The 27749-nt window shown below is 44.9% G+C and overlaps 1 long non-coding RNA gene across 1 annotated transcript; it reads left to right on the top strand.

The window, feature by feature from the left end:
• The first annotated feature begins 22684 nt into the window (after positions 1–22684).
• Positions 22685–25305, top strand: LOC118941188. Its single transcript, XR_005037512.1, has 3 exons — positions 22685–23006; positions 24872–25011; positions 25127–25305. It is a non-coding gene; the product is annotated as an uncharacterized LOC118941188 (long non-coding RNA).
• The last annotated feature ends 2444 nt before the right edge of the window (positions 25306–27749 follow it).

Genomic DNA, 27749 nt, shown 5'->3' with positions numbered 1-27749 from the left:
AGTCTGTTCCTCCTTCTGCTGGTTTAGTCTGTTCCTCCCTCTGCTGGTTTAGTCTGTTCCTCCGTCTGTTCCTTTGTCTGTTGGTTTAGTCTGTTCCTCCATCTGTTGGTTTAGTCTCTTCCTCCATCTGTCTGTTTAGTCTGTTCCTCCATCTGTTGGTTTAGTCTGTTCCTCCATCTGTTGGTTTAGTCTGTTCCTCCCTCTGTTGGTTTAGTCTGTTCCTCCCTCTGTTGGTTTAGTCTGTTCCTCCCTCTGTTGGTTTAGTCTGTTCCTCCCTCTGCTGGTTTAGTCTGTTCCTCCCTCTGCTGGTTTAGTCTGTTCCTCCCTCTGCTGGTTTAGTCTGTTCCTCCCTCTGTTGGTTTAGTCTGTTCCTCCCTCTGTTGGTTTAGTCTTTTACCCCCTCTGCAGGTTTAGTCTGTTCCTCCATCTGTTGGTTTAGTCTGTTCCTCCCTCTGTTGGTTTAGTCTGTTCCCCCCTCTGCGGGTTTTGTCTGTTCCTCCATCTGTTGGTTTAGTCTGTTCCTCCATCTATTGGTTTAGTCTGTGCCTCCATCTATTGGTTTAGTCTGTTCCTCCATCTGTTGGTTTAGTCTGTTCCTCCGTCTGTTGGTTTAGTCTGTTCCCCCCTCTGCGGGTTTAGTCTGTTGGATTAGTCTGTTCCTCCCTCTGTTGGTTTAGTCTGTTCCTCCGTCTGTTGGTTTAGTCTGTTCCACCCCCTGTTGGTTTAGTCTGTTCCTCCGTCTGTTGGTTTAGTCTGTTCCCCCCTATGCGGGTTTAGTCTGTTCCTTTGTCTGTTGGTTTAGTCTGTTCCTCCCTCTGTTGGTTTAGTCTGTTCCTCCGTCTGTTGGTTTAGTCTGTTCCCCCCTCTGCGGGTTTAGTCTGTTCCTTTGTCTGTTGGTTTAGTCTGTTCCTCCCTCTGTTGGTTTACACTGTTACCCCCTCTGAAGGTTTAGTCTGTTCTCCCTCTGTTGGTTTAGTCTGTTCCTCCCTTTGTTGGTTTCGTCTGTTCCTTTGTCTGTTGGTTTAGTCTGTTCCTTTGTCTGTTGGTTTAGTCTGTTCCTCCCTCTGTTGGTTTAGTGTGTTTCCCCCTCTGTTGGTTTAGTCTGTTCCTCTATCTGTTGGTTTAGTCTGTTCCTCCCTCTGCTGGTTTAGTCTGTTCCACCCTCTGTTGGTTTAGTCTGTTCCTCCATCTGTTGGTTTAGTCTGTTCCTCCCTCTGTTGGTTTAGTCTGTTCCTTTGTCTGTTGGTTTAGTCTGTTCCTCCATCTGTTGGTTTAGTTTCTTCCTCCATCTGTTGGTTTAGTCCGTTCCCCCCTCTGAGGGTTTAGTCTGTTCCTCCTTCTGCTGGTTTAGTCTGTTCCTCCCTCTGCTGGTTTAGTCTGATCTTCCGTCTGTTCCTTTGTCTGTTGGTTTAGTCTGTTCCTCCATCTGTTGGTTTAGTCTCTTCCTCCATCTGTCTGTTTAGTCTGTTCCTCCATCTGTTGGTTTAGTCTGTTCCTCCATCTGTTGGTTTAGTCTGTTCCTCCCTCTGTTGGTTTAGTCTTTTCCTCCCTCTGTTGGTTTAGTCTGTTCCTCCCTCTGTTGGTTTAGTCTGTTCCTCCCTCTGCTGGTTTAGTCTGTTCCTCCCTCTGCTGGTTTAGTCTGTTCCTCCCTCTGTTGGTTTAGTCTGTTCCTCCCTCTGTTGGTTTAGTCTGTTACCCCCTCTGCAGGTTTAGTCTGTTCCTCCCTCTGTTGGTTTAGTCTGTTCCCCCCTCTGCGGGTTTTGTCTGTTCCTCCATCTGTTGGTTTAGTCTGTTCCTCCATCTATTGGTTTAGTCTGTGCCTCCATCTATTGGTTTAGTCTGTTCCTCCATCTGTTGGTTTAGTCTGTTCCCCCCTCTGCGGGTTTAGTCTGTTGGTTTAGTCTGTTCCTCCCTCTGTTGGTTTAGTCTGTTCCTCCGTCTGTTGGTTTAGTCTGTTCCCCCCTCTGCGGGTTTAGTCTGTTCCTTTGTCTGTTGGTTTAGTCTGTTCCTCCCTCTGTTGGTTTAGTCTGTTCCTCCGTCTGTTGGTTTAGTCTGTTCCCCCCTCTGCGGGTTTAGTCTGTTCCTTTGTCTGTTGGTTTAGTCTGTTCCTCCCTCTGTTGGTTTAGTCTGTTCCTCCGTCTGTTGGTTTAGTCTGTTACCCCCTCTGAAGGTTTAGTCTGTTCCTCCATCTGTTGGTTTAGTCTGTTCCTCCCTCTGTTGGTTTAGTCTGTTCCTTTGTCTGTTGGTTTAGTTTCTTCCTCCATCTGTTGGTTTAGTTTCTTCCTCCATCTGTTGGTTTAGTCCGTTCCCCCCTCTGAGGGTTTAGTCTGTTCCTCCCTCTGCTGGTTTAGTCTGTTCCTCCTTCTGCTGGTTTAGTCTGTTCCTCCCTCTGCTGGTTTAGTCTGTTCCTCCGTCTGTTCCTCCATCTGTTGGTTTAGTCTGTTCCTCCATCTGTTGGTTTAGTCTGTTCCTCCATCTGTTGGTTTAGTCTGTTCCTCCATCTGTTGGTTTAGTCTGTTGCTCCCTCTGTTGGTTTAGTCTGTTCCTCCGTCTGTTGGTTTAGTCTGTTCCTTTGTCTGTTTGTTTAGTCTGTTTCTTTGTCTGTTGGTTTAGTCCGTTCCTCCCTCTGTTGGTTTAGTCTGTTCCTCCATCTGTTGGTTTAGTCTATTCCTCCATCTGTTGGTTTAGTCTGTTCCTCCGTCTGTTGGTTTAGTCTGTTTCTTTGTCTGTTGGTTTAGTCTGTTCCCCCCTCTGAGGGTTTTGTCTGTTCCTCCATCTGTTGGTTTAGTCTGTTCCTCCATCTATTGGTTTAGTCTGTGCCTCCATCTATTGGTTTAGTCTGTTCCTCCGTCTGTTGGTTTAGTCTGTTCCCCCCTCTGCGGGTTTAGTCTGTTCCTTTGTCTGTTGGTTTAGTCTGTTCCTCCCTCTGTTGGTTTAGTCTGTTCCTCCGTCTGTTGGTTTAGTCTGTTCCCCCCTCTGCGGGTTTAGTCTGTTCCTCCATCTGTTGGTTTAGTCTGTTCCACCCTCTGTTGGTTTAGTCTGTTCCTCCATCTGTTGGTTTAGTCTGTTCCTCCCTCTGTTGGTTTAGTTTGTTACCCCCTCTGCAGGTTTAGTCTGTTCCTCCATCTGTTGGTTTAGTCTGTTCCTCCCTCTGTTGGTTTAGTCTGTTCCTCCATCTGTTGGTTTAGTCTGTTGCTCCCTCTGTTGGTTTAGTCTGTTCCTCCGTCTGTTGGTTTAGTCTGTTCTTTTGTCTGTTTGTTTAGTCTGTTTCTTTGTCTGTTTGTTTAGTCTGTTCCTCCCTCTGTTGGTTTAGTCTGTTCCCCCCTCTGTTGGTTTAGTCTGTTCCTCCCTCTGTTGGTTTAGTCTGTTCCTCCCTCTGTTGGTTTAGTCTGTTCCTTTGTCTGTTTGTTTAGTCTGTTTCTTTGTCTGTTTGTTTAGTCTGTTCCTCCCTCTGTTGGTTTAGTCTGTTCCCCCCTCTGTTGGTTTAGTCTGTTCCCCCCTCTGTTGGTTTAGTCTGTTCCTCCCTCTGTTGGTTTAGTCTGTTCCTCCATCTGTTGGTTTAGTCTGTTCCTCCCTCTGTTGGTTTAGTCTGTTCCTCCATCTGTTGGTTTAGTCTGTTGCTCCCTCTGTTGGTTTAGTCTGTTCCTCCGTCTGTTGGTTTAGTCTGTTCCTTTGTCTGTTTGTTTAGTCTGTTTCTTTGTCTGTTGGTTTAGTCCGTTCCTCCCTCTGTTGGTTTAGTCTGTTCCTCTCTCTGTTGGTTTAGTCTGTTCCTCCATCTGTTGGTTTAGTCTATTCCTCCATCTGTTGGTTTAGTCTGTTCCTCCGTCTGTTGGTTTAGTCTGTTTCTTTGTCTGTTGGTTTAGTCTGTTCCCCCCTCTGAGGGTTTTGTCTGTTCCTCCATCTGTTGGTTTAGTCTGTTCCTCCATCTATTGGTTTAGTCTGTGCCTCCATCTATTGGTTTAGTCTGTTCCTCCATCTGTTGGTTTAGTCTGTTCCTCCATCTGTTGGTTTAGTCTGTTCCCCCCTCTGCGGGTTTAGTCTGTTCCACCCTCTGTTGGTTTAGTCTGTTCCTCCATCTGTTGGTTTAGTCTGTTCCTCTCTCTGTTGGTTTAGTCTGTTCCTCCCTCTGTTGGTTTAGTCTGTTCCTCCCTCTGTTGGTTTAGTATGTTCCTCCCTCTGCTGGTTTAGTCTGTTCCTCCCTCTGCTGGTTTAGTCTGTTCCTCCCTCTGTTGGTTTAGTTTGTTACCCCCTCTGCAGGTTTAGTCTGTTCCTCCATCTGTTGGTTTAGTCTGTTCCTCCCTCTGTTGGTTTAGTCTGTTCCTCCATCTGTTGGTTTAGTCTGTTGCTCCCTCTGTTGGTTTAGTCTGTTCCTCCCTCTGTTGGTTTAGTCTGTTCCTTTGTCTGTTTGTTTAGTCTGTTTCTTTGTCTGTTTGTTTAGTCTGTTCCTCCCTCTGTTGGTTTAGTCTGTTCCCCCCTCTGTTGGTTTAGTCTGTTCCTCCCTCTGTTGGTTTAGTCTGTTCCTCCCTCTGTTGGTTTAGTCTGTTCCTTTGTCTGTTTGTTTAGTCTGTTTCTTTGTCTGTTTGTTTAGTCTGTTCCTCCCTCTGTTGGTTTAGTCTGTTCCCCCCTCTGTTGGTTTAGTCTGTTCCCCCCTCTGTTGGTTTAGTCTGTTCCTCCCTCTGTTGGTTTAGTCTGTTCCTCCATCTGTTGGTTTAGTCTGTTCCTCCCTCTGTTGGTTTAGTCTGTTCCTCCATCTGTTGGTTTAGTCTGTTGCTCCCTCTGTTGGTTTAGTCTGTTCCTCCGTCTGTTGGTTTAGTCTGTTCCTTTGTCTGTTTGTTTAGTCTGTTTCTTTGTCTGTTTGTTTAGTCTGTTCCTCCCTCTGTTGGTTTAGTCTGTTCCCCCCTCTGTTGGTTTAGTCTGTTGCTCCCTCTGTTGGTTTAGTCTGTTCCTCCGTCTGTTGGTTTAGTCTGTTCCTTTGTCTGTTTGTTTAGTCTGTTTCTTTGTCTGTTTGTTTAGTCTGTTCCTCCCTCTGTTGGTTTAGTCTGTTCCCCCCTCTGTTGGTTTAGTCTGTTCCTCCCTCTGTTGGTTTAGTCTGTTCCTCCCTCTGTTGGTTTAGTCCGTTCCTCCCTCTGTTGGTTTAGTCTGTTCCTCTCTCTGTTGGTTTAGTCTGTTCCTCCATCTGTTGGTTTAGTCTATTCCTCCATCTGTTGGTTTAGTCTGTTCCTCCGTCTGTTGGTTTAGTCTGTTTCTTTGTCTGTTTGTTTAGTCTGTTCCTCCCTCTGTTGGTTTAGTCTGTTCCCCCCTCTGCGGGTTTAGTCTGTTCCTTTGTCTGTTGGTTTAGTCTGTTCCTCCCTCTGTTGGTTTAGTCTGTTCCTCCCTCTGTTGGTTTAGTCTGTTCCTCCCTCTGTTGGTTTAGTCTGTTCCTCCCTCTGTTGGTTTAGTCTGTTCCTCCCTCTGTTGGTTTAGTCTGTTCCTCCCTCTGTTGGTTTAGTCTGTTCCTTTGTCTGTTGGTTTAGTCTTTTCCTCCCTCTGTTAGTTTAGTCTGTTCCTTTGTCTGTTGGTTTAGTCTGTTCCTCCATCTGTTGGTTTAGTCTGTTCCTCCGTCTGTTCCTTTGTCTGTTGGTTTAGTCTGTTCCTCCCTCTGTTGGTTTAGTCTGTTCCTTTGTCTGTTTGTTTAGTCTGTTTCTTTGTCTGTTTGTTTAGTCTGTTCCTCCCTCTGTTGGTTTAGTCTGTTCCCCCCTCTGTTGGTTTAGTCTGTTCCCCCCTCTGTTGGTTTAGTCTGTTCCTCCCTCTGTTGGTTTAGTCTGTTCCTCCATCTGTTGGTTTAGTCTGTTCCTCCCTCTGTTGGTTTAGTCTGTTCCTCCATCTGTTGGTTTAGTCTGTTGCTCCCTCTGTTGGTTTAGTCTGTTCCTCCGTCTGTTGGTTTAGTCTGTTCCTTTGTCTGTTTGTTTAGTTTGTTTCTTTGTCTGTTGGTTTAGTCCGTTCCTCCCTCTGTTGGTTTAGTCTGTTCCTCTCTCTGTTGGTTTAGTCTGTTCCTCCATCTGTTGGTTTAGTCTATTCCTCCATCTGTTGGTTTAGTCTGTTCCTCCGTCTGTTGGTTTAGTCTGTTTCTTTGTCTGTTGGTTTAGTCTGTTCCCCCCTCTGAGGGTTTTGTCTGTTCCTCCATCTGTTGGTTTAGTCTGTTCCTCCATCTATTGGTTTAGTCTGTGCCTCCATCTATTGGTTTAGTCTGTTCCTCCATCTGTTGGTTTAGTCTGTTCCTCCGTCTGTTGGTTTAGTCTGTTCCTCCCTCTGTTGGTTTAGTCTGTTCCTCCGTCTGTTGGTTTAGTCTGTTCCCCCCTCTGCGGGTTTAGTCTGTTCCACCCTCTGTTGGTTTAGTCTGTTCCTCCATCTGTTGGTTTAGTCTGTTCCTCTCTCTGTTGGTTTAGTCTGTTCCTCCCTCTGTTGGTTTAGTCTGTTCCTCCCTCTGTTGGTTTAGTATGTTCCTCCCTCTGCTGGTTTAGTCTGTTCCTCCCTCTGCTGGTTTAGTCTGTTCCTCCCTCTGTTGGTTTAGTTTGTTACCCCCTCTGCAGGTTTAGTCTGTTCCTCCATCTGTTGGTTTAGTCTGTTCCTCCCTCTGTTGGTTTAGTCTGTTCCTCCATCTGTTGGTTTAGTCTGTTGCTCCCTCTGTTGGTTTAGTCTGTTCCTCCCTCTGTTGGTTTAGTCTGTTCCTTTGTCTGTTTGTTTAGTCTGTTTCTTTGTCTGTTTGTTTAGTCTGTTCCTCCCTCTGTTGGTTTAGTCTGTTCCCCCCTCTGTTGGTTTAGTCTGTTCCTCCCTCTGTTGGTTTAGTCTGTTCCTCCCTCTGTTGGTTTAGTCTGTTCCTTTGTCTGTTTGTTTAGTCTGTTTCTTTGTCTGTTTGTTTAGTCTGTTCCTCCCTCTGTTGGTTTAGTCTGTTCCCCCCTCTGTTGGTTTAGTCTGTTCCCCCCTCTGTTGGTTTAGTCTGTTCCTCCCTCTGTTGGTTTAGTCTGTTCCTCCATCTGTTGGTTTAGTCTGTTCCTCCCTCTGTTGGTTTAGTCTGTTCCTCCATCTGTTGGTTTAGTCTGTTGCTCCCTCTGTTGGTTTAGTCTGTTCCTCCGTCTGTTGGTTTAGTCTGTTCCTTTGTCTGTTTGTTTAGTCTGTTTCTTTGTCTGTTTGTTTAGTCTGTTCCTCCCTCTGTTGGTTTAGTCTGTTCCCCCCTCTGTTGGTTTAGTCTGTTGCTCCCTCTGTTGGTTTAGTCTGTTCCTCCGTCTGTTGGTTTAGTCTGTTCCTTTGTCTGTTTGTTTAGTCTGTTTCTTTGTCTGTTTGTTTAGTCTGTTCCTCCCTCTGTTGGTTTAGTCTGTTCCCCCCTCTGTTGGTTTAGTCTGTTCCTCCCTCTGTTGGTTTAGTCTGTTCCTCCCTCTGTTGGTTTAGTCCGTTCCTCCATCTGTTGGTTTAGTCTGTTCCTCTCTCTGTTGGTTTAGTCTGTTCCTCCATCTGTTGGTTTAGTCTATTCCTCCATCTGTTGGTTTAGTCTGTTCCTCCGTCTGTTGGTTTAGTCTGTTTCTTTGTCTGTTTGTTTAGTCTGTTCCTCCCTCTGTTGGTTTAGTCTGTTCCCCCCTCTGCGGGTTTAGTCTGTTCCTTTGTCTGTTGGTTTAGTCTGTTCCTCCCTCTGTTGGTTTAGTCTGTTCCTCCCTCTGTTGGTTTAGTCTGTTCCTCCCTCTGTTGGTTTAGTCTGTTCCTCCCTCTGTTGGTTTAGTCTGTTCCTCCCTCTGTTGGTTTAGTCTGTTCCTCCCTCTGTTGGTTTAGTCTGTTCCTCCCTCTGTTGGTTTAGTCTGTTCCTTTGTCTGTTGGTTTAGTCTTTTCCTCCCTCTGTTAGTTTAGTCTGTTCCTTTGTCTGTTGGTTTAGTCTGTTCCTCCATCTGTTGGTTTAGTCTGTTCCTCCGTCTGTTCCTTTGTCTGTTGGTTTAGTCTGTTCCTCCATCTGTTGGTTTAGTCTGTTCCTCCGTCTGTTCCTTTGTCTGTTGGTTTAGTCTGTTCCTCCCTCTGTTGGTTTAGTCTGTTCCTCCCTCTGTTGGTTTAGTCTGTTCCTCCCTCTGTTGGTTTAGTCTGTTCCTCCCTCTGTTGGTTTAGTCTGTTCCTCCCTCTGTTGGTTTAGTCTGTTCCTCCCTCTGTTGGTTTAGTCTGTTCCCCCCTCTGCGGGTTTAGTCTGTTCCTTTGTCTGTTGGTTTAGTCTGTTCCTCCCTCTGTTGGTTTAGTCTGTTCCCCCCTCTGCGGGTTTTGTCTGTTCCTCCATCTGTTGGTTTAGTCTGTTCCTCCATCTATTGGTTTAGTCTGTGCCTCCATCTATTGGTTTAGTCTGTTCCTCCATCTGTTGGTTTAGTCTGTTCCCCCCTCTGCGGGTTTAGTCTGTTGGTTTAGTCTGTTCCTCCCTCTGTTGGTTTAGTCTGTTCCTCCGTCTGTTGGTTTAGTCTGTTCCCCCCTCTGCGGGTTTAGTCTGTTCCTTTGTCTGTTGGTTTAGTCTGTTCCTCCCTCTGTTGGTTTAGTCTGTTCCTCCGTCTGTTGGTTTAGTCTGTTCCCCCCTCTGCGGGTTTAGTCTGTTCCTTTGTCTGTTGGTTTAGTCTGTTCCTCCCTCTGTTGGTTTAGTCTGTTCCTCCGTCTGTTGGTTTAGTCTGTTACCCCCTCTGAAGGTTTAGTCTGTTCCTCCATCTGTTGGTTTAGTCTGTTCCTCCCTCTGTTGGTTTAGTCTGTTCCTTTGTCTGTTGGTTTAGTTTCTTCCTCCATCTGTTGGTTTAGTTTCTTCCTCCATCTGTTGGTTTAGTCCGTTCCCCCCTCTGAGGGTTTAGTCTGTTCCTCCCTCTGCTGGTTTAGTCTGTTCCTCCTTCTGCTGGTTTAGTCTGTTCCTCCCTCTGCTGGTTTAGTCTGTTCCTCCGTCTGTTCCTCCATCTGTTGGTTTAGTCTGTTCCTCCATCTGTTGGTTTAGTCTGTTCCTCCATCTGTTGGTTTAGTCTGTTCCTCCATCTGTTGGTTTAGTCTGTTGCTCCCTCTGTTGGTTTAGTCTGTTCCTCCGTCTGTTGGTTTAGTCTGTTCCTTTGTCTGTTTGTTTAGTCTGTTTCTTTGTCTGTTGGTTTAGTCCGTTCCTCCCTCTGTTGGTTTAGTCTGTTCCTCCATCTGTTGGTTTAGTCTATTCCTCCATCTGTTGGTTTAGTCTGTTCCTCCGTCTGTTGGTTTAGTCTGTTTCTTTGTCTGTTGGTTTAGTCTGTTCCCCCCTCTGAGGGTTTTGTCTGTTCCTCCATCTGTTGGTTTAGTCTGTTCCTCCATCTATTGGTTTAGTCTGTGCCTCCATCTATTGGTTTAGTCTGTTCCTCCGTCTGTTGGTTTAGTCTGTTCCCCCCTCTGCGGGTTTAGTCTGTTCCTTTGTCTGTTGGTTTAGTCTGTTCCTCCCTCTGTTGGTTTAGTCTGTTCCTCCGTCTGTTGGTTTAGTCTGTTCCCCCCTCTGCGGGTTTAGTCTGTTCCTCCATCTGTTGGTTTAGTCTGTTCCACCCTCTGTTGGTTTAGTCTGTTCCTCCATCTGTTGGTTTAGTCTGTTCCTCCCTCTGTTGGTTTAGTTTGTTACCCCCTCTGCAGGTTTAGTCTGTTCCTCCATCTGTTGGTTTAGTCTGTTCCTCCCTCTGTTGGTTTAGTCTGTTCCTCCATCTGTTGGTTTAGTCTGTTGCTCCCTCTGTTGGTTTAGTCTGTTCCTCCGTCTGTTGGTTTAGTCTGTTCTTTTGTCTGTTTGTTTAGTCTGTTTCTTTGTCTGTTTGTTTAGTCTGTTCCTCCCTCTGTTGGTTTAGTCTGTTCCCCCCTCTGTTGGTTTAGTCTGTTCCTCCCTCTGTTGGTTTAGTCTGTTCCTCCCTCTGTTGGTTTAGTCTGTTCCTTTGTCTGTTTGTTTAGTCTGTTTCTTTGTCTGTTTGTTTAGTCTGTTCCTCCCTCTGTTGGTTTAGTCTGTTCCCCCCTCTGTTGGTTTAGTCTGTTCCCCCCTCTGTTGGTTTAGTCTGTTCCTCCCTCTGTTGGTTTAGTCTGTTCCTCCATCTGTTGGTTTAGTCTGTTCCTCCCTCTGTTGGTTTAGTCTGTTCCTCCATCTGTTGGTTTAGTCTGTTGCTCCCTCTGTTGGTTTAGTCTGTTCCTCCGTCTGTTGGTTTAGTCTGTTCCTTTGTCTGTTTGTTTAGTCTGTTTCTTTGTCTGTTGGTTTAGTCCGTTCCTCCCTCTGTTGGTTTAGTCTGTTCCTCTCTCTGTTGGTTTAGTCTGTTCCTCCATCTGTTGGTTTAGTCTATTCCTCCATCTGTTGGTTTAGTCTGTTCCTCCGTCTGTTGGTTTAGTCTGTTTCTTTGTCTGTTGGTTTAGTCTGTTCCCCCCTCTGAGGGTTTTGTCTGTTCCTCCATCTGTTGGTTTAGTCTGTTCCTCCATCTATTGGTTTAGTCTGTGCCTCCATCTATTGGTTTAGTCTGTTCCTCCATCTGTTGGTTTAGTCTGTTCCTCCATCTGTTGGTTTAGTCTGTTCCCCCCTCTGCGGGTTTAGTCTGTTCCACCCTCTGTTGGTTTAGTCTGTTCCTCCATCTGTTGGTTTAGTCTGTTCCTCTCTCTGTTGGTTTAGTCTGTTCCTCCCTCTGTTGGTTTAGTCTGTTCCTCCCTCTGTTGGTTTAGTATGTTCCTCCCTCTGCTGGTTTAGTCTGTTCCTCCCTCTGCTGGTTTAGTCTGTTCCTCCCTCTGTTGGTTTAGTTTGTTACCCCCTCTGCAGGTTTAGTCTGTTCCTCCATCTGTTGGTTTAGTCTGTTCCTCCCTCTGTTGGTTTAGTCTGTTCCTCCATCTGTTGGTTTAGTCTGTTGCTCCCTCTGTTGGTTTAGTCTGTTCCTCCCTCTGTTGGTTTAGTCTGTTCCTTTGTCTGTTTGTTTAGTCTGTTTCTTTGTCTGTTTGTTTAGTCTGTTCCTCCCTCTGTTGGTTTAGTCTGTTCCCCCCTCTGTTGGTTTAGTCTGTTCCTCCCTCTGTTGGTTTAGTCTGTTCCTCCCTCTGTTGGTTTAGTCTGTTCCTTTGTCTGTTTGTTTAGTCTGTTTCTTTGTCTGTTTGTTTAGTCTGTTCCTCCCTCTGTTGGTTTAGTCTGTTCCCCCCTCTGTTGGTTTAGTCTGTTCCCCCCTCTGTTGGTTTAGTCTGTTCCTCCCTCTGTTGGTTTAGTCTGTTCCTCCATCTGTTGGTTTAGTCTGTTCCTCCCTCTGTTGGTTTAGTCTGTTCCTCCATCTGTTGGTTTAGTCTGTTGCTCCCTCTGTTGGTTTAGTCTGTTCCTCCGTCTGTTGGTTTAGTCTGTTCCTTTGTCTGTTTGTTTAGTCTGTTTCTTTGTCTGTTTGTTTAGTCTGTTCCTCCCTCTGTTGGTTTAGTCTGTTCCCCCCTCTGTTGGTTTAGTCTGTTGCTCCCTCTGTTGGTTTAGTCTGTTCCTCCGTCTGTTGGTTTAGTCTGTTCCTTTGTCTGTTTGTTTAGTCTGTTTCTTTGTCTGTTTGTTTAGTCTGTTCCTCCCTCTGTTGGTTTAGTCTGTTCCCCCCTCTGTTGGTTTAGTCTGTTCCTCCCTCTGTTGGTTTAGTCTGTTCCTCCCTCTGTTGGTTTAGTCCGTTCCTCCCTCTGTTGGTTTAGTCTGTTCCTCTCTCTGTTGGTTTAGTCTGTTCCTCCATCTGTTGGTTTAGTCTATTCCTCCATCTGTTGGTTTAGTCTGTTCCTCCGTCTGTTGGTTTAGTCTGTTTCTTTGTCTGTTTGTTTAGTCTGTTCCTCCCTCTGTTGGTTTAGTCTGTTCCCCCCTCTGCGGGTTTAGTCTGTTCCTTTGTCTGTTGGTTTAGTCTGTTCCTCCCTCTGTTGGTTTAGTCTGTTCCTCCCTCTGTTGGTTTAGTCTGTTCCTCCCTCTGTTGGTTTAGTCTGTTCCTCCCTCTGTTGGTTTAGTCTGTTCCTCCCTCTGTTGGTTTAGTCTGTTCCTCCCTCTGTTGGTTTAGTCTGTTCCTTTGTCTGTTGGTTTAGTCTTTTCCTCCCTCTGTTAGTTTAGTCTGTTCCTTTGTCTGTTGGTTTAGTCTGTTCCTCCATCTGTTGGTTTAGTCTGTTCCTCCGTCTGTTCCTTTGTCTGTTGGTTTAGTCTGTTCCTCCCTCTGTTGGTTTAGTCTGTTCCTTTGTCTGTTTGTTTAGTCTGTTTCTTTGTCTGTTTGTTTAGTCTGTTCCTCCCTCTGTTGGTTTAGTCTGTTCCCCCCTCTGTTGGTTTAGTCTGTTCCCCCCTCTGTTGGTTTAGTCTGTTCCTCCCTCTGTTGGTTTAGTCTGTTCCTCCATCTGTTGGTTTAGTCTGTTCCTCCCTCTGTTGGTTTAGTCTGTTCCTCCATCTGTTGGTTTAGTCTGTTGCTCCCTCTGTTGGTTTAGTCTGTTCCTCCGTCTGTTGGTTTAGTCTGTTCCTTTGTCTGTTTGTTTAGTTTGTTTCTTTGTCTGTTGGTTTAGTCCGTTCCTCCCTCTGTTGGTTTAGTCTGTTCCTCTCTCTGTTGGTTTAGTCTGTTCCTCCATCTGTTGGTTTAGTCTATTCCTCCATCTGTTGGTTTAGTCTGTTCCTCCGTCTGTTGGTTTAGTCTGTTTCTTTGTCTGTTGGTTTAGTCTGTTCCCCCCTCTGAGGGTTTTGTCTGTTCCTCCATCTGTTGGTTTAGTCTGTTCCTCCATCTATTGGTTTAGTCTGTGCCTCCATCTATTGGTTTAGTCTGTTCCTCCATCTGTTGGTTTAGTCTGTTCCTCCGTCTGTTGGTTTAGTCTGTTCCTCCCTCTGTTGGTTTAGTCTGTTCCTCCGTCTGTTGGTTTAGTCTGTTCCCCCCTCTGCGGGTTTAGTCTGTTCCACCCTCTGTTGGTTTAGTCTGTTCCTCCATCTGTTGGTTTAGTCTGTTCCTCTCTCTGTTGGTTTAGTCTGTTCCTCCCTCTGTTGGTTTAGTCTGTTCCTCCCTCTGTTGGTTTAGTATGTTCCTCCCTCTGCTGGTTTAGTCTGTTCCTCCCTCTGCTGGTTTAGTCTGTTCCTCCCTCTGTTGGTTTAGTTTGTTACCCCCTCTGCAGGTTTAGTCTGTTCCTCCATCTGTTGGTTTAGTCTGTTCCTCCCTCTGTTGGTTTAGTCTGTTCCTCCATCTGTTGGTTTAGTCTGTTGCTCCCTCTGTTGGTTTAGTCTGTTCCTCCCTCTGTTGGTTTAGTCTGTTCCTTTGTCTGTTTGTTTAGTCTGTTTCTTTGTCTGTTTGTTTAGTCTGTTCCTCCCTCTGTTGGTTTAGTCTGTTCCCCCCTCTGTTGGTTTAGTCTGTTCCTCCCTCTGTTGGTTTAGTCTGTTCCTCCCTCTGTTGGTTTAGTCTGTTCCTTTGTCTGTTTGTTTAGTCTGTTTCTTTGTCTGTTTGTTTAGTCTGTTCCTCCCTCTGTTGGTTTAGTCTGTTCCCCCCTCTGTTGGTTTAGTCTGTTCCCCCCTCTGTTGGTTTAGTCTGTTCCTCCCTCTGTTGGTTTAGTCTGTTCCTCCATCTGTTGGTTTAGTCTGTTCCTCCCTCTGTTGGTTTAGTCTGTTCCTCCATCTGTTGGTTTAGTCTGTTGCTCCCTCTGTTGGTTTAGTCTGTTCCTCCGTCTGTTGGTTTAGTCTGTTCCTTTGTCTGTTTGTTTAGTCTGTTTCTTTGTCTGTTTGTTTAGTCTGTTCCTCCCTCTGTTGGTTTAGTCTGTTCCCCCCTCTGTTGGTTTAGTCTGTTGCTCCCTCTGTTGGTTTAGTCTGTTCCTCCGTCTGTTGGTTTAGTCTGTTCCTTTGTCTGTTTGTTTAGTCTGTTTCTTTGTCTGTTTGTTTAGTCTGTTCCTCCCTCTGTTGGTTTAGTCTGTTCCCCCCTCTGTTGGTTTAGTCTGTTCCTCCCTCTGTTGGTTTAGTCTGTTCCTCCCTCTGTTGGTTTAGTCCGTTCCTCCATCTGTTGGTTTAGTCTGTTCCTCTCTCTGTTGGTTTAGTCTGTTCCTCCATCTGTTGGTTTAGTCTATTCCTCCATCTGTTGGTTTAGTCTGTTCCTCCGTCTGTTGGTTTAGTCTGTTTCTTTGTCTGTTTGTTTAGTCTGTTCCTCCCTCTGTTGGTTTAGTCTGTTCCCCCCTCTGCGGGTTTAGTCTGTTCCTTTGTCTGTTGGTTTAGTCTGTTCCTCCCTCTGTTGGTTTAGTCTGTTCCTCCCTCTGTTGGTTTAGTCTGTTCCTCCCTCTGTTGGTTTAGTCTGTTCCTCCCTCTGTTGGTTTAGTCTGTTCCTCCCTCTGTTGGTTTAGTCTGTTCCTCCCTCTGTTGGTTTAGTCTGTTCCTCCCTCTGTTGGTTTAGTCTGTTCCTTTGTCTGTTGGTTTAGTCTTTTCCTCCCTCTGTTAGTTTAGTCTGTTCCTTTGTCTGTTGGTTTAGTCTGTTCCTCCATCTGTTGGTTTAGTCTGTTCCTCCGTCTGTTCCTTTGTCTGTTGGTTTAGTCTGTTCCTCCATCTGTTGGTTTAGTCTGTTCCTCCGTCTGTTCCTTTGTCTGTTGGTTTAGTCTGTTCCTCCCTCTGTTGGTTTAGTCTGTTCCTCCCTCTGTTGGTTTAGTCTGTTCCTCCCTCTGTTGGTTTAGTCTGTTCCTCCCTCTGTTGGTTTAGTCTGTTCCTCCCTCTGTTGGTTTAGTCTGTTCCTCCCTCTGTTGGTTTAGTCTGTTCCCCCCTCTGCGGGTTTAGTCTGTTCCTTTGTCTGTTGGTTTAGTCTGTTCCTCCCTCTGTTGGTTTAGTCTGTTCCTCCCTCTGTTGGTTTAGTCTGTTCCTCCCTCTGTTGGTTTAGTCTGTTCCTCCCTCTGTTGGTTTAGTCTGTTCCTCCCTCTGTTGGTTTAGTCTGTTCCTCCCTCTGTTGGTTTAGTCTGTTCCTCCCTCTGTTGGTTTAGTCTGTTCCTTTGTCTGTTGGTTTAGTCTTTTCCTCCCTCTGTTAGTTTAGTCTGTTCCTTTGTCTGTTGGTTTAGTCTGTTCCTCCATCTGTTGGTTTAGTCTGTTCCTCCGTCTGTTCCTTTGTCTGTTGGTTTAGTCTGTTCCCCCCTCTGCAGGTTTAGTCTGTTCCTCCCTCTGTTGGTTTAGTCTGTTCCTCCCTCTGTTGGTTTAGTCTGTTCCTCCCTCTGTTGGTTTAGTCTGTTCCTCCGTCTGTTCCTTTGTCTGTTGGTTTAGTCTGTTCCTCCATCTGTTGGTTTAGTCTGTTCCTCTTGGTTTCTTTCTGTTAGCGGCTCCCATCACTCTATAGAATAGAAGAGAGGTCCTCCACTTTCTAAGCACACACCCACATGACATAAACACACGCAGAGAGACACACAGAGAGACAGTGCTGACTGGATTCTGATTGTAATCCCCCGGTTTGAGACGGCAGACGCTCTGCTAAACCTTTGTGACTAAGATGCTGTGTGATACTGTGTGTGTGAAGCTGCGTGTTTGACGCTGTGTGTAAAGCTGCATGTGATGCTGTGTGTGTAAAGCTCTCTCTCACCACTCCCCATTTTCTCCATCTTTTTCTTCTCCCCGTTTTATTTTTTCTGTAATCTGTGTGTGTGTGTGTTACGGGGGTTGAAATGGTGGGACTCTAACCCTCTTAGAGATTTTGGAGGTCTGGGTTACTTCCCCTCTAACCTCACCCTTACCTCTCTCCTTCATCCCTTACACTTCCTCCTTACCTCTCTCCTTCCTTTACCATCCCTTACCATTCCTCCCTCTTTACTTCTCTCCTTCCCCATCTTTTACCCTCCCTCCCTCCCCCTCTCCTTCTTTCCCATCCCTTACCCCCTCCAAATCTCTCTCTCTCCTTCCTTCCCATCCCTTAACCCCTCCAAATCTCTCCCCTTCCCTTCCCCATCCCTTACCCCCTCCAAATCTCTCTCCTTCCTTCCCATCCCTTACCCCCTCCAAATCTCTCCCCTTCCTTCCCCATTCCTTAGCCTTTCTCACTCCTCCCTTCCTCTTTCCTTCCTTCCCCATCCCTTAGCCTTCCTCACTCCTTCATTCCCCATCACTTCCTCTTCCTCCTTCCTTCCTTCCCCATCCCTTCCCCTTCCTCCCTCCTCCCTTCCCCCCTCCTTCCTTCCTTCCCCATCCCTTCCCCTTCCTCCCTCCTCCCTTCCCCCTTCCTTCCCCTTCCTTCCTCCCTCCTTCCCCTTCCTCCCTCCTTCCTTCCTTCCTTCCCCTTCCTTCCTCCTTACCGCACCACTGTGTCAGAGGAAACACCGTACACCTGGCGACTGTGTCAGCGTGCATAGTGCCCGGCCCACCAAAGGAGTCGCTAGTGCGCAATGGGACAAGAACATCTCTGCAGGCCAAAGCCAGACGATACTGGGCCAATTGTGTGCTGCCCCATGGGTCTCCCGTTCGCGGCCGGCTGTTAAAGAGCCTGGACTCGACCCAGGATTGATAGTGGCACAGCTTAGGCCACTGCGTCACTCGGGAGGCCTTGATATGATTATTTTCATATACCAAAAACATAAAACACTTGGGTTGTATAGCCCAATACAGTGGGGAGAACAAGTATTTGATACACTGCCGATTTTGCAGGTTTTCCTACTTACAAAGCATGTAGAGGTCTGTAATTGTTATCATAGGTACACTTCAACTGTGAGAGACGGAATCTAAAACAAAAATCCAGAAAGTCACATTGTATGATTTTAAAGTAAATAATTAGCATTTTATTGCATGACATAAGTATTTGATCACCTACCAAACAGTAAGAACTCCGGCTCTCACAGACCTGTTAGTTTTTCTTTAAGAAGCCCTCCTGTTCTCCACTAATTATCTGTATTAACTGCACCTGTTTGAACTCGTTACCTGTAGAAAAGACACCTGTCCACACACTCAATCAAACAGACTCCAACCTCTCCACAATGACCAAGACCAGAGAGCTGTGTAAGGACATCAGGGAAAAAATTGTAGACCTGCACAAGACAGGACAATAGGCAAGCAGCTTGGTGAGAAGGCAACAACTGTTGGCGCAATTATTAGAAAATGGAAGAAGTTCAAGATGACGGTCAATCACCCTCGGTCTGGGGCTCCATGCAAGATCTCACCTCGTGGGGCATCAGTGATCATGAGGAAGGTGAGGGATCAACCCAGAACTACACAGCAGGACCTGGTCAAGGACCTGAAGAGGGCTGGGACCACAGTCTCAAAGAAAACCATTAGTAACACATTACGCCGTCATGGATTCAAATCCTGCAGCGCACGCAAGGTCCCCCTGCTCAAGCCAGCGCATGTCCAGGCCCGTCTGAAGTTTGCCAATGGCCATCTGGATGATCCAGAGGAGGAATGGGAGAAGGTCATGTGGTCTGATGAGACAAAAATAGAGCTTTTTGGTCTAAACTCCACTCGCCGTGTTTGGAGGAAGAAGAAGGATGAGTACAACCCCAAGAACACTCTTTGGGGATGCTTTTCTGCAAAGGGGACAGGACGACTGCACCGTATTGAGGGGAGGATGGATGGGGCCATGTATTGCGAGATCTTGGCCAACAACCTCCTTCCCTCAGTAAGAGCATTGAAGATGGGTCGTGGCTGGGTCTTCCAGCATGACAATGACCCGAAACACAGCCAGGGCAACTAAGGAGTGGCTCCGTAAGAAGCATCTCAAGGTCCTGGAGTGGCCTAGCCAGTCTCCAGACCTGAACCCAATAGGAAATCTTTGGAGGGAGCTGAAAGTCCGTATTGCCCAGTGACAGCCCCAAAACCTGATGGATCTGGAGAAGGTCTGTATGGAGGAGTGTGCCAAAATCCCTGCTTCAGTGTGTGAATACCTGGTCAAGAACTACAGGAAACGTATGATCTCTGTAATTGCAAACAAAGGTTTCTGTTTCTGCAATATGTTGATGCTTGTAACGGTAAGAAATTAAGAATACAAAACAGGATTCATCCCGTGGACCAGTGTGGTGATCCCTGAGATATACCATGTCTTAGTCTTTCCTTCAAACAGAAACAGGGTGTTCCTTTACATCTAGCCAGTGGCCATTTTAGCATGTAAATCTTGGTGGTGCGAAAAAACAAAAGAGAAAAAAAATTATTGATATAGCCCTTCGTCCATAAGCTGATATCTCAAAGTGCTGTACAGAAACCCAGCCTAAAACCCCAAACAGCAAGCAATGCTGGTGTAGAAGCACGGTGGCTAGTAAAAAATCCCTCGAAAGGCCAAAACCTAGGAAGAAACCTAGAGAGGAACCAGGCTATGAGGGGTGGCCAGTCCTCTTCTGGCTGTGCCGGGTGGAGATTATAACAGAACATGGCCAAGATGTTCAAATGTTCATAAATGACCAGCATGGTCAAATAATAATAATCACAGGCAGAACAGTTGAATCTGGAGCAGCAGCACGGCCAGGTGGACTGGGGACAGCAAGGAGTCATCATGCCAGGTAGTCCTGAGGCATGGTCCTAGGACTCAGGTCCTCTGAGAGCGAGAGAGAAAGAAAGCGAGAATTAGAGAGAACATACTTAAATTCACACAGGACACCGGATAAGACAGGAGAATTACTCCAGATATAACAAACTGGCCCTAGCCCCTCCGACACAAACTACTGCAGCATAAATACTGGAGGCTGAGACAGGAGGGGTCAGGAGACACTGTGGCCCCATCCGATGATACTCCAGGACAGGGCCATAAAGGAAGGATATAATCCCACCCACTTTGCCAAAGCACAGCCCCCACACCACTAGAGGGATATCTTCAACCACCTACTTACCATCCTGAGACAAGGCCGAGTATAGCCCACAAAAATCTCCACCACGGCACAACCCAAGGGGGGGCGCCAACCCAGACAGGAAATCACATCAGTGACTCAACCCACTCAAGTGACGCACCCCTCCTAGGGACGGCATGAAAGAGCACCAGTAAGCCAGTGACTCAGCCCCTGTAATAGGGTTAGAGGCAGAGAATCCCAGTGGAAAGAGGGGAACCGGCCAGGCAGAGACAGCAAGGGCGGTTCGTTGCTCCAGAGCCTTTCCGTTCACCTTCCCACTCCTGGGCCAGACTACACTCAATCATATGACCCACTGAAGAGATGAGTCTTCAGTAAAGACTTAAAGGTTGAGACCGAGTCTGCGTCTCTCACATTGGTAGGCAGACCATTCCATAAAAATGGACCTCTGTAGGAGAAAGCCCTGCCTCCAGCTGTTTGCTTAGAAATTCTAGGGACAATTAGGAGGCCTGCGTCTTGTGACCGTAGCGTACGTGTAGGTATGTACGGCAGGACCAAATCAGAGAGATAGGTAGGAGCAAGCCCATGTAGTGCTGTAGGTTAGCAGTAAAACCTTGAAATCAGCCCTTGCCTTGACAAGAAGCCAGTGTAGGGAGGCTAGCACTGGAGTTATATGATCACATTTTTTGGTTCTAGTCAGGATTCTAGCAGCCGTATTTAACACTAACTGAAGTTTATTTAGTGCTTTATCCGGGTAGACGGAAAGTAGAGCATTGCAGTAGTCTAACCTAGAAGTAACAAAAGCATGGATTCATTTTTCTGCATCATTTTTTGAAAAAATAAATGCCAATACACAACATAACATTCATTTTACTATAACGGTGACAAACTTTGCCCACAAACTGTTAGGGCCTACATAAAGCTGTCCCAACAGCAGTCCCAACACCTTACCACACACCTGGCTATCAGGTAAGCCTTGTCTGGCAGCGAAACTGTTCATTCAGCCTCATTTACTGCCTTTAAAAAAAGCATAGCTGATATGGCTGACCAGGTTAAACAAATGTGGTTTCTACTGACAATTGCGATGTACAAACTGTGGCATAAGGGGACGACAAACGGATAAGAGGCAATCTGTAATTTTGATTAAGACATCAATGAGCGAGCTAGGATGTACCTAGTCAATATAACTATTGGTTTAGCACTTTTGAAATGTACGGTGACAGAATTCAGAACATCAAATCAAATGTTATTAGTCACATGCGCTGAATGAAACAGGTAACTTTACAGTGAAATGCTTACTTACAAGCCCTTAACCAACAATGCAGTTAAAAAAATAATTAAGTAATTAAAGAGCAGCAGTAAAATAACAATAGCGAGACAATATACAGGGGGGTACCAATACAGAGTCAATGTGCAGGGGCACCGGTTAGTGCCCTCTTCACGACTGTCTTGGTGTACTTGGACCATGTTAGTTTGTTGGTGATGGACACCAAGGAACTTGAAGCTCTCAACCTGTTCCACTGCAGCCCGGTCGATGAGAATGGGGGCGTGCTCTGTCATCTTTTTCCAGTAGTCGACAATCGTCTCCTTTGTCTTGATCCCGCTGAGGGAGAGTTTTAAAATATTTTTTATAATATGTTTATTATTTTACAATAAAAAATCTAATAAAAAAGACAGCAATACTAACAATGACATTCATTGTACTGTTGAATGGGATGGCCAATTTAGAGGACAAAACAAAACTTAACTCACACTTACACAAAATAAAACAAAATCCTATTAGGTGGTACATGTATAAGAAGACAGCATATAGTCATTACAAGCAGTGTAGTTAAGCCAAAAATAAATATTGAGTGGAGTACAGCACAGAGTAGCAGCAGATCGTCAACCCAGTTATGAAGCGGGACTAGACCATTTATCCAGTATCGGCTGCCATATTTTGTGAAACATTGGACTTCTATTGGAGGTATTGTATCAAATCTTTAGGGAGAGGTTGTTGTTCTGGCACCACACGGCCAGGTCTCTGACCTCTTCCCTATATGCTGTCTCGTCGTTGTCAGTGATCAGGCCTACCACTGTTGTGTCATCGGCAAATTTAATGATGGTGTTGGAGTCGTGCCTGGCTGTGCAGTCATGAGTGAAGGGAGACTGAGCACTCACCCCTGAGGTGCCCCCGTGTTGAGGATCAGAGTGGCGGATGTGTTGTTACCTACCCTTACCACCTGGGGTCGGCCCATCAGGAAGTCCAGGATCCAGTTGCAGAGGGAGGTGTTTAGTACCAGGGTCCTTAGCTTATTGATGAGTTTTGAGGGCACTATGGTGTTGAACACTGAGCTGTAGTCAATGAATAGCATTCACACATAGGTGTTCCTTTTGTTAAGGTGGAAAAGGGCAGTGCGGAGTGCAATAGAGATTGCATCATCTGTGGATCTTTTGGGGTGGTATGCAAATTGGAGTGGGTCTAGGGTTTCTGGGATGATGGTGTTGATGTGAGCCAAGACCAGACTTTCAAAGCACTTCATGGCTACATACGTGAGTGCTACGGGTCGATAGTTACAGTATTTATTCAGGTTACCTTTGTGTTCTTGGGCACAGGCACTATGGTGGTCTGCTTAAAACATGTTGGTATTACAGACTCGGACAGGGAGAGGTTGAAAATATCAGTGAAGACACTTCCCAGTTGGTCAGTGGATGCTCGCAGTACACGTCCTGGTAATCCATCTGGTCTTGCGGCCTTGTGAATGTTGACTTGTTTAAAGGTCTTACTCACATCGGCTGAGGAGAGCGTGATCACAGTCTTCCGGAACAGCTGGAGCTCACATGCATGTTGTCGTGTTATTTGCCTCGAAGTGAGCATAGAAGTAGTTTAGCTTGTCTGGAAAGCTCGTGTCACTGGGCAGCTCTCGGCTGTGCTTCCGTTTGGAGTCTGTAATGGTTTGCAAGCCCTGCCACATCCGACGAGCGTCAGAGCCGGTGTAGTACGATTCGATCTTAGTCTTGTATTGACACTTTTTTTCAATGTATTTATTTTTATTTCACCTTTATTTAACCAGATTTTGAAAGTATGATGTTGACATGATCAGTCCAATCAAAGATACTGTACATATAACGTTATTTGAAGTCATTTTATCTGTGGCCAATGGCCTTGAGCCTTCTTGGATGGGCACATCTAATGTAACTCTGTGGCAGCACCCAAGGGGCTAGAATTTTCTAACTCTACCCTTAGACCTGGCGGTGACGTAGTGTCCCCATGAGTGACAGAACACTGAGCCAATCACGACACAACGCTCCGTATTTTCTGCTGACTTGCCCCACCACCACAGAATTCACTGAGCTAGGCTGAAACACCTGCATTTTGGAGCTGCCTTGCTCAAGAAAACAAAAAAAGAGACCAGGTTTGTATGCAGCTTTATTACATCAAGGATATGTAATATATTTTTTACATTGTTTGCAAACCCTATATGTGACACGTATTAATGCCAAAATAACATGCAAATCAGGAAAGCCCCCCCCACACACACACACACACACAAAAAAACTGCCCTGAATGACAGGTCGCCACTGCAACTTGCCTACAGAAAACTCCTTCCATCAAAGATGAAAGGAATGAACTATTATTGCTTTCCTTTAAAACTAGTCAGAAAATGATTGCCATCAAAGAGGGAATGAAGGATGCAATTTATATTAGTATTCAACTGATATTCCAAACTTTCTTTTCATTGTTTCTCCATCAAGGAGTAGCAGTGTAGGCTGGGTCTAAAAGAGGGAGGGGTGGAGGGAGGTTAGGAAGGGGAGGAGACTGAGGTTCGAGAGAAATGAAAGTCAAACTATGACCCTTTCTCAATTGTATACTCCTTGAGTCATCTCTCCTGTCTCCTCCTCCAAACCCATACGAGGAGAAAGTCAGAAGGGAGAGAGAGACCTATAACTTAGGAAGGTGAGGAGACTGAGGTTCGAGAGAAATGAAAGTAAAACTATGACCCTTTCTCGATTGTATACTCCTCGAGTCATCTCTCCTGTCTCCTTCTCCAAACCCATATGAGGAGAAAGTCAGAAGGGAGAGAGACCTATAACTTACTCATCCAATGGGTTTTGAGAAGGAGACGGTGAGTGGGGAGAGAGGACGCGAGGAGTGTGCAATTGAGCATCTCCTTATCACTAGGGTGCGGCAAGAGACGGGATGGGATAGACGGTAAACAACTTTTGTCAAATTGAAGTCGAACGATTTGATCCCCAGTCATCTCTAGCCTACTCATCAGGGGAGTCTAACCAACAGTCCAACGAACCAGTTGCATTTGATCTACAATCTTTAAGTCAACTATGGTTTTAACAGCGTGAGTATACCTTCTTTCTGCTACTTGCTTGCTTCTTCTACTCTGAGTTGCAGTTTTCTACTAAAAGGTAACAGAAATGTGTAGCTTTATTGATGTAGCTTTATTCACAGTTAGGTCTTGCCTAGTAGTGAACAGTCATATGTAGCCATAGTGGTATTTTTTTCAAAACTCTTAGTACAAAAGTCTTAACTGATAACACTTGTGATGCCCACTTTCTGAAGTTCAGAACCTTTGATTGAGCATTCATTGGAGTTGAACACATCTTTCACCCCTGAATCATTCATGCAAAATCCAAGTTTCTCATGAAAAACATTTTGTTTAGTCATCAATACATCAGATAATAAGGTGGTTGCTTACATTTATCCTATTTCACACATGTACAAGTGTGTTTTATACACATGTGAATGTTTTGTTGTTGTTGCTTATCCTCCTCAGAGAGTGCTGTAACAGCCAGAGATAAACCATTATTGATGCTGGAGCTATTAGGGTCAAATACCTTGCTCAAGGGCACATTGACAGATTTTTCACCTATTTGGCTTGGAGATTTGAACCAGCAACCTTTAAGTTACTGGCCCGATACTCTTAACCACTAAGCTACCAGTAAAAATATAATAGTGTAGCTTGGTTATGTACATTGTGCACAATCATTTCAAATGGTAGCACTTTCCAATTTGCCTTGGCCTTTTGAAGCACACTGGCTGATGGGGCGGCAGGGTAGCCTAGTGGTTAGAGCGTTGGACTAGTAACCGGAAGGTTGCGAGTTCAAACCCCCGAGCTGACAAGGTACAAATCTGTCGTTCTGCCCCTGAACAGGCAGTTAACCCACTGTTCCCAGGCCGTCATTGAAAATAAGAATGTGTTCTTAACTGACTTGCCTGGTTAAATTTTTTTTAAATGGAGAAGGATGCTGCAGTATTTACAGCCATATCCATATATGATTTGGTTTGACCTATCAACCCATTGTTCTCAATTGATACATTTATGATGTAAAAATATATCATTTTACAGTGGCTAGGGAAGGTCTACATACTCCTTGCGCAGCCTTCACATTTTGCTGCCTGGAATGTGTAACCCATGGTTAGGTTTTCAGAAGACTATGGCAAGTTTTTCTCTAACCTTTTACCTCTTTAACCGCCTACAAATGTCTGTACTGAATGAAATATGACCACTACCTTTTTAAAACCATGTCTATCTTTATTATTCCCCAAACACAATTCAACACAATCACACATTGCTTGTTTGTCTTGTAATCATTTTAAGCATCTTTTAACACAGGCTTAACACCTAACAAACACGTTGTACTTTATTAAACACTTTAAACATATCCCAGCGCTAATGTCTTGCATTACACCTGGGAAGAAAACAATTAAATTTGCTCAACTTGCCATTGAGTCAACCATTGGCTCAATTTACCTCAAAGGCAAACATTTTGAGTATATTAGCCCACACAGCTACAAGGATGCACTTTCATGCTAGGTTTAGGACCTCATATTTATGCTTATGGAGTCCCCAAATGATGTACAGAACAATCTTAAAATGATATACTTTAGTTTAGATACAAGCATCGTGACACCTCTAACGCAATCAATTAATTTGTCTTTGTGAAAATCCGTTTTTTGGACCTAATTTGCTTTCCACTGTTTCCAGAGGCTTCTTCCTTCACAGACTCCATGAAACGATAACCTCTTCTTAAATATTTGGTCAAATTAATTCAATTTGTATATGGTTTCCTAGAAACAAGTGTGGCTCAACTTACCCCACTCTCCCCTACCACATGCTTGCAAAAATTGCACCAATGTGATTGAAATAAATCTTTTCAACACTGTTTCATTTCAAGTTAAAGCAACTGTTCTCTTTCTCACCAGGCACTGGTTCACATTAGGTGTTGGTCAATATGCCTTTACAATGGGAGCAGCAACAGTCTCCACGCCTGCTCTGTTGGGTCTGGGGGTAATAGCTGCTGTCACAGTTGGCTGCTATTACGTCTACAAAACTGGTCATGAGAGTAAGTCATCCTTCTTCTATTTTTGTGTACGTGTGATTATGGCAAAAATAGGGGTTGGACTCTCGCTCTCGATGGCTCTGCCCAGTCTGAAATAGTACTGCTTCTGTTGTTATAGAAGAAAAGGGTAACCAGAAGAACGCATGATGTGACCCCGCCCCCTGCTGGAGGATTCAGACATCACAGCAGAACTCCACAACGCTAGATAATCATAGTTTGTGTGTTTCAAGGTGTTGTTGTGTTGAGAACATGGAACTGTGTTAAAAATTAAATATGCAGTTGCATTTTCACATGTGATTATTATGATTCCTTTTACTAAATACAGCTACATTTCCCAAACAACTATTTAGGGCTGTAAACACAATGTCTACTTAGATACAAATAATGGAATTGAACATAAAATAAGTATGGATTAATACATATCATTTAGTTTGATAAATATATAGGCAAGTTTTACTTATTTCTACAAATGATAAATGAAAAACATTAATTCAACAGCTTGAGTGTATGGAAGCACAAAACAAGGGTAATACATTATATCTGGTTCATTGACGTGAACTCAGCCTCTCTTCTAGTTACATCACAATGTATTACCTGGTGAAACTATAACTAGTGTCGTGTCTTTGGCATCATTCAACTGAAGACTTATTTTTATCAAATAAATTCTCTGTAATTATTACGTGATTAAACTAACTAATCATGTAACTGTGATTAACTAGGTAGTCGGGGGAACCAAGGAAAATATTCAGATTACAAAGTTCGAATTTTCCTAATATAACTTTCAGATATTTTAATATCTGATCAATTAGTCTTCTAATGAATGAATTATTATTTACCTCAAGTTAGTCTCATTCCAAACGTCGTAAATTGTTGGTTATCTGCACGAACGCAGTCTTTACTATGAGTCATCCATACATCAATTGTCTTAAATCATTTATTTACTAACTAAATAATCACAGAAATGTATAAACAAACAAACAAACAAACAGACATAGTTACAAGGAAATGATAGCGGAGTTTCCCTAGTGGGATAAACCGGTATCGCGGATTGGTGGACAAAAGGGAAGTGGGGGTCGACCGAGATAAAAGACACTACAAAGTTGATTATCATAACAATTGAAATGCTAATCCTTTACACATGAATACTCACTCATTCGGGAATAATTGCAATCAATATATATATTTACGCTCAGTGTGTCGTTGTGATCTCTGTTAAGACGCTAGTTTCTGTTGGATTGGTTGTCCGCCCTCTCGCTCTCTGCGGTGGTTAGAATGGCTAGTTCAGAGTAACATTCAGCAATGTTGTTATAGAATAGATGTTTCGGCGGTTGTCAGTCTTCTTTAGCCTTAGCCCTCTCGTGGTTATCGAGGTAAGCTGGTCTCTACTCAAACCTTAGCCCTCTCGTAATTGAGAGAAGCATGGTCTCTAGATAAATTCCCATGGTGGGGGTTATATTCAGAAGGGCAGAAAAAGGCTGTCCCATGACACCAGATCAATGTCTGTACTCATGGGGAGGGCCAATGACTTAGTTAACTTTAAAGGGAATTGGGTTCCCTTTCATTAAACAGTTTAAAATCACATTACATAAGTTCACAAATAGTTTAATCTTTACTCATTCATTTTATACAACAATTAGATGCAAGCCTCATAACTGAGACTCTCGTATAAACAGGGTTATGGTAATGTGGCTGTATTGTCTCTCATGAGTTTCACAAACATTAATCAATGCATATCCGTAGCTTGTCTGGTTTCTTGACGATAACCATATTACTTATCCAGTCCGTAGGCTCGGTGACGGATATGATGTGGCCATCTGCTTCGTATTTGTCAAGCTGAGCCTTCGTAGCTGCTTTCATGGCCACTGGTACATTGCGGGGTGCACACTGGACAGGCTGGATTTCTGCGTCCAACTCAAAGTGGACTTCCCCAGGAACTGACTCGACCGGTGCGTTGAAGACATCATGGTACTTGCTTAGGAGTGTCTCCTTGCTCAGGGGCCCAGCCTGGACTTTGTCTATAATGTTAAGATCAGCTGGGATGGTGAAGTTAATAAGTCCAAGGCGCTCGCATGTAGAACCTGACAGTAATGGCTGTTGACTAGCTTCAACTATTTCAAACTCAAGGGTGTATTTCTGGCCACGTAAAACACACTCTGTCACAAACAGGCCTAAAGAGGTCATGAACTGGCCTGAATACAGTTTCAGCTTGGTGCTACTCTGTGTGAGTTTGTCTCTGGGCGCGAGCCTCCTTTTGTCTTTAAGGCTCATAACGTTGCATGTGGCCCCTGAATCTAGCTGGCATTGCTGTGGTTTATTATTAAGTAGCAGAGTGACAAACCATTTTTGTCCTTTTGCCCTCACTGCCCCTATGCACTCGCTAGCATATACATCCTCTGTGCTGTCGTTCCCTTCATCTGTGTTTGTTTCCATGGAGTGCACTTTACCCTCCTTTCTCTTGCTTTTCATGCAGACCCTTGCGAAGTGATTAGCTGTACCACAGGATTTGCATATTTTTCCATAGGCTGGGCAGTGTTCTTTTCCTCGTCCATGAGAAATGCCACAATATCGGCATGTATTGGGGTTGTCTACTGCAGAGTTGGCTGTAGTATTAGCATTAGCTGTGGCAAAGGGGAATTTCTTTACTGGCTGCCTGAATGTAGCATTTACATTGTCCGTATGTTGCCTTTCTAGCTCCATGGACCTCATCCGTATATCAGTAAGCTCTGCTGCACGGCATGTCT

This window comes from Oncorhynchus mykiss, chromosome 18 (assembly GCF_013265735.2).
Source record: "Oncorhynchus mykiss isolate Arlee chromosome 18, USDA_OmykA_1.1, whole genome shotgun sequence".
In the NCBI taxonomy this organism is placed as follows: Eukaryota; Metazoa; Chordata; class Actinopteri; order Salmoniformes; family Salmonidae; genus Oncorhynchus; species Oncorhynchus mykiss.
This window is presented reverse-complemented; position numbering and strand designations above follow the sequence as displayed.